A 6,380-nucleotide genomic window follows, 5' to 3' on the forward strand; every position below is an offset into this window, starting at 1 on the left:
AATGGAGGAACTGAGCTACATTACCTCAGTTCTCTCTCCCCAGTTCAGCATCATGTCCATTCCTCCTCTGTTCCTGGTGAGAAGTGATGAGGTGGAGGGGCTAGGAATGTGATTCTATTGAGGTCTGCTGAGGAAAGCATGAAGTAAAAGAAGAAGGTCATCCCCCATTACTGCCTGTGCGTCCTTCCTATCTCCCTTGAACCTCAAAGAGTTAGTTGTACTAGGTCTTGGCCTGTCCATTCCATGGCCTTATCATAGGTTTCCCTTGCTTGAACCAATCCAACTATGCTGACTCTTAATTCTGAATTATTTTCCATATCCTCCTCTCCATGCCCCACAAAGGTCTCACAGAAGGACTTTCGGGGTCTGTTCCATGCCTCATGGGAACTAGGGGGAACCAGACTGGGGTTCCCTCAGGTCCTCCCCATGCCAAACTCTACCCATCTGTTACTTTACTGGGGCTGTCCCACATGGACATAGGGCTTCCCTTGCACCTGGATTTGACAAACTGGCATTCAATGTTGCCCTCAACAAGAGGAGCATCGATGGACAAGCATGGTGAAGACCTGACTGGATTAGATTCAAGAGAGATGGGAGGAAGTAGACAAGTGAAAATACAGGCAGACCGAGGGCTCCCGGGACATTATAGCAACACCAGACACTAATATTTATGCGATTACTACCATTAGCCATCTGTGACAGAATTACTCATTCCCTTAAATATGTACTTTCAAAAATGTTTTTACCATTGAATCAATATTTCAACCAAAGAAATACCTCTGAACCTTAAGTTATCACAAACATTAACTCCTCTAACAAAGCCAATTTTCACAACTATGCTGTATGGACTTTTGTACCTTCATTTATCAGATGAAGAGAAGCATCAATATACCAGGTTTTGCTTCACAAGTTTAGGAGCAGGAAAAACTCATCTAAGATGAGTAAAACTGGGAAAGCTTCTCTTTCCCCATTGTCTTCTTCTTACTCTGCTGTACTTGTGGGGACGTGCAGGTGATACCATGACTGGAGTTGCCAAAACAATTGAGACACTTCTACCAGGAGCCACCTCTACCGGGTGGCGTGGTCACTGTGCGTGAACATATGGTGGCAGCTTGTGACCTTTGGCTTCCAGCTTCTGTGTGCTTAATTGACGTGAGCTGGCACGAACTAGAATCTTGCTCCCACTGTGATTCTACTTTCCTGCACACAGGCAGTAAGATGGGTACATTGACCTAAGGGCTTAGTCACTATGTTCTCTTTCCTCTTTTTAGACATTATTCAGGCCTTGAGGGGATTGCATTTCTTTAGCTGGCACAGACTTAGGGGCCCTCTGGGAAAAGAGAGGCTTGCTTGGGCCTCTAGCCTAAGTTGCACATTCTAACTTCATGGGGGATTCTTACATTATGGTATTGGGCCATAGTCCAGCTAAGAGTAAAGTGATGATTTGACTGCCCTTTTGTCATTATCCCATTGAGTATATAAATATCATAGAACCCTCATGGAGGAATCAGGGCATCGGATCACACAATAGATCACTACTCTGGGTCTTGCGAGCATCATAACACCTTCAAATCCCTTCACCTCTCAGCCCTGAAAAAGACCCATATCCAGTTCCAATATCTTGGATTTCTATCCCCTATTTGAATATGCCAAAACATGGCCTAGGTGAGTTCCAAAGGAGGAACAATTTAAATTGTAAACCTTTGGTATATCTTATATTAGATAGTGCAGTATCCAGATAAAGCCGGCTTGCAGGGACAGGAAACATACATATGAGCTCTGGTTAAAAATGGCATAAAATGGGACACCTGGATGGCTCAGTCGATTAGGCGTCCGACTTCGGCTCAGGTCATGATCTCACAGTTTGTGAGTCTGAGCCTGGCATTGGGCTCTGTGCTGATGGCTCAGAGCCTGGAGCCTGCTTCGAATTCTCTGTCTCCTTCTCTCTCTGCCCCTCCCCAACTTGTGCTCTGTCTCTCTCTGTCTCTCAAAAATCAATACATGTAAAAAAATGTTTTTTAATGGTATAAAATGATGGAGGTCTTTACTTCTGGCAAATTATGGTTTAAGTCAAGAATTCCAAACTGTAGCCTGAAAACAACCTGCTGCTTAAGCAACAAACATTAATTCCAAAGTCGTAGTTCTTTGAACTGGCTCATTTCTGAAAAAATGGGTGTTTTGTGAAAGTTTTGGGGAAAACACTTATGCTTTGGAACAAACTGTGGTGCGATGTTATTTTTAGGAAAGGCTTTTGCAAAAGTAACCGACAATGTTTTTGTTTGCTCATTCATCAGTTTTTGCTTTCCTCTTACATACTGCCCTTTTTAGCTTTCCCCAGCTTCTTCATGGGGTCAAGTAGGCAGGGCTATTGTCTTCCTGCTACAAATCCAATCCCAGCAACAACAATGCTCTCTAAATTCATTGTTGCTGTCATGCAGCTTAACTGGGTGATTAAGCTCTGAGAAATAAAATAAAATTAGGTGAATGATATTTTGGGTATCTGAGATCATCAAGTTATTTATGACGAGACAAAGCTATGGTTAATATTAGTGCCAGAGAAAAAGTCAACGCTCAGGGATCTAGAGGGCCAGGGAAGGAAAACACAGATTCTGTGTACAGGGACTGTGGGTATTTGATGGTGTTTTACCTATTCATGTGGAAGAAATTACCTAAAAATTGAGCATCTAAAAGCACCCATTTTATTACGTGGCAGTAAGTTTGTGGTCGGGAATTCAGGAAGTGGCAATTCTCTCTTGTGGCCCCCCATGCTGTTGCAGTCAGACGTTGGCAGGGGCTCCCAGCATCTGCAGTAGGACTCAGAATGACTCACAGGGCAGTCAGCTGAGGTGGTCACCCAGAGCAAGGGCACAAGGACTCTCTGTATGGCCTGGGCTTCTCACAGCATGGCTGCTGGGTCCGGGGAGGAGAGTCCCATGTGCAGCACCCACCTAGGCTGCGTTCCAAGAAACAAGGCAAGGGCTGCCATGTGATCTTCTGATCCAGCCCTGGACATCACATGGTGTCATTCTCCCTTGCATTATATCAGTTACAAGGCCACCCTGGTTGCAAAGAAAGGGGCATTAGACCCAACCTCTTAAAGGGAGAAATGTTAAAGAACTCATGGCCTCTCTCAGTCTACCAAAAGTTGGCTGATCAACTACCCCAAACCCAGCTTCTTAGACTGCTAAGAAGAATCTCTTTCAGGAAAGATACAATAATAAGTGACAAAATTTATTTTAGAGACTTGCCTTTCTACTTCTTGCAGCTTAAATGAATAGAGTGATTATTTCTGCTGGGCTCATAGGAAAAACAATAATCTTTTTTTTTTTCCCTGTTATTCTGTTTACAGGTGTACATATTGTGAAATTCTTGCAGGGATTGAAGAGATTGTCTTATTAACAGTGATTTTCAGAAGTTAATTTTCAATCTGCTCTTTTAAACCAGGAATATTATTTTTGACCAGATATATTGAGTGTAAGTAGTCCAAACGGTCAAGTTATTTTTCTGAATTGTTCTAATTCAAATATTCATATTTTTAAAGTGTAGTTTTCAAAGAACATGCTTTCGTCACACAGAATCTTCCAGCAGAAATGTCATTCATAGAACGCTGATGCAATAAATGCTTATATAAAGGAGTCTATGTTTTTGTTTGATATGGCCTGTGGATAAAAAGAATGAATATTATCACTTGAACAATGTGTGTAGGTTTGACAGGTGTAGTTAAACAAGTGTCTGTTTGTCATTTTTTTTTCTCCCTTTGAATTTTCCAGGAAAACTTCAACTTTATCTTGGCTTATTTGGTTTGAAGTCATACAGTGGCATTTGACCCCCGTTCAAAGAAAAAAAAAAATCACTGCAAGCTGTTAGAATAGTTGTTTTCACCTTCAAGCTGAAGTGTAAATAGAGTTCAACAAATCAAAACCAAAAAAAAAGTAGAAAGTAATTGAAAGTATTTATTGTCATCACTCCTGGCCCAATGTTTCACATGCATAGGAATTAGAGAACTGATCTGTGCCTTCTAGATCAGTAGGTCTAGAAAGGGGCTGGAGATTATGGATTTTCAAAAGCTCCCAGGAGATGTCAATGGCCCTGGTTAACAGAACATATTTGGAGCAGCAAAGTAGGCTAACTTAGCAGTAATTAGTTGCGACAGGATGGGACACATTGGGAAAGAGAGACTGCCTATCTGAGCAACATGGGCTTCCAAGAATAACACATTTCTATGTATTTAAAACTCTTCTCAAACTTATGATTTTTAAAAATTTGGTTAAACTTTTTATTGATGGTAAAATATAGGAAAATACAATGGAAACACATGCTTTGTGTTATGAATTTTAATGGAAAATTATGGGGAATATAAAGTATTGACTCATAATTACAGTTAAGTGGATGACAAAAGGTATTCATTATACATTATACATTAGTATAGCTGAGGAAGGACACCCATTTTCCAGAGAGTAAAAACAAAGCTGATTCCGATAAATGGTTTTGAGTGATATTGAAAAAATTATTTACAATGCTAATGTTAATTATAGTGGACTTAGCCAAGTTTCTGGACCATTGATTGTAGCTTTATAGACATAAAAGATTTTATGTGCTTTTTCTTTAAAGCATATATTTTATAATAGGAAATATGATGAAATAAAGCACATTGAGAAAAACAAACCAAACAGATAAACTAAAAACATCAAGAAATCTACTGTTAATATTTTGATACCTCTTTCCATATTTTTTTTAAAAATCAGCATATAGTTTTTTAAACATTCAAAAATGTTTTTTACTTATTTTAGCTGACTTTTTACCTAACATTTCATTAAGATTCCATTTAAAATATTTTGTTATGACATTTTTAGTAGCTTTGTAATGCTTGATTATGCAGGTATTTCATAATTTATTCAATAATCTTATTTTTCAAAGTTGCTTCTATTTTTCACTATTTTGCATGTTATAAACATTCTTAAATGCTGACTTTTGTACATGCTCTCCATTTTTTCTTATGGAAAACTTTTGTTTACTAGTTCAAATGTGCATTTTTCTAATGTTCTTGTATATATAATACATTAATGTCAATCAGAAATTTTCTTTCTGAAATGCACAAAACTTGACTCCCTGCAGCTCAGTCACTATCTTAATCTGCTAATTTGCCCCTTTATAAATGAGACTTCTCAAACTATACTGTGAAAAATCCACTCTCATACACAGTTAATGGAAGAGTAAATCAGAGCACTATTCCTGGAAGATAATTTTTACCTGAATATTAAGAGCCTTGAGAATGTCCATACCCTTTGACCTATTTCTGAGAATTTAGCCTAAAGCAACAGCTCGAAATGTGAACAATTCTACACAAGACAGTCCACTTATATTTTTAATAGCAAAGTCTTGTAAGCACACTAATTGTATAAAAGTGTAAAGAAATGATTATGTAAGTTATGGTATATGTATTAAAATTATTAGGTAAGATTAAAAATATGTTTACAAAGGGTATAAATATGCATAAAAAATGCTGGGTGGAAGGAAATATTCCCAGATCATTGAAGGCGGGCTGCCTGTGAGTGGTGAAATTCACATTGCACAACTCAAGGAAGTGTTGTTTACCACCCAAATACAAACTAAGTGTCTTCCTCCCAGAGTTGTGCGATAACGTTGGTGAGATTATTGAATTTTTCATTCTTCTTGATGAGGGGGCACATATACCCTGCTGACTGGCTAGTGGTAGTGGACACCCAAACGGAATTTTTATGAGGAAGACACAAGAAAACTAATAGACAAATGAGATATTTACCGAAAGCCCAAAGTTAAAGAGCTGAACATTAATCGGCACCAGAGGTGCTCAGCCAGATTCTGGAAAACAAAATCTGGAATCAGGGAAATAGACCGGCACTGTAGGATGGCCTCCCTACTTATTAATACTAAAAATAATTAATATTGTAAAATAAAGGAACTCGTTTGATATTTCAGACTACATGTTCAGTGAGTGAAATCTTAATCTCTATTTAAAATCACATTGCACCTGATAGTAGAGAACCGAGTTTGATCAATTCAGGGTAAGTGGATTTTGTCTCAGTTGTCTCTGGTAGGAACTCAGTGAAATCAGGGCCTCATTTGATCCCTCTGCCCCTCCTCTCCCTGGAAGACTCCTAAGTTCCAGCCTCTGCATTGTCCTTCCATCACTGGGGAGAGGTTCCTGGTGCCTGATCATTGGCATCCATCCTTGCCGGTTTCCTCCACTGGGTCTCGATGCACATGCAGGCACAAATGCTGCCCTCACTGTTTTCCAGCTGAGTAAAGCCCAACATTGTCAGCCAGTGCCTAAACAGTGCCTGTCATAGAATAGCTAACCTATAAATATTTGTTTAAAAAAAGGAATTTGAGCACCTGAG

At 39.2% G+C, this 6,380-nt stretch overlaps 1 long non-coding RNA gene across 1 annotated transcript; it reads right to left on the reverse strand.

Moving 5' to 3' along the window:
* Positions 1 to 2,676: 2,676 nt before the first annotated feature.
* Positions 2,677 to 5,832, reverse strand: LOC120242479. The gene is made up of 2 exons (XR_005531089.1): positions 5,783 to 5,832; positions 2,677 to 3,059 (listed from the first exon to the last, which is right to left on the reverse strand). It is a non-coding gene; the product is annotated as an uncharacterized LOC120242479 (long non-coding RNA).
* Positions 5,833 to 6,380: the final 548 nt, after the last annotated feature.

This window comes from Hyaena hyaena, unplaced genomic scaffold (genome assembly GCF_003009895.1).
Source record: "Hyaena hyaena isolate Hyena2069 unplaced genomic scaffold, ASM300989v1 scaffold_310, whole genome shotgun sequence".
Taxonomy (NCBI): domain Eukaryota; kingdom Metazoa; phylum Chordata; class Mammalia; order Carnivora; family Hyaenidae; genus Hyaena; species Hyaena hyaena.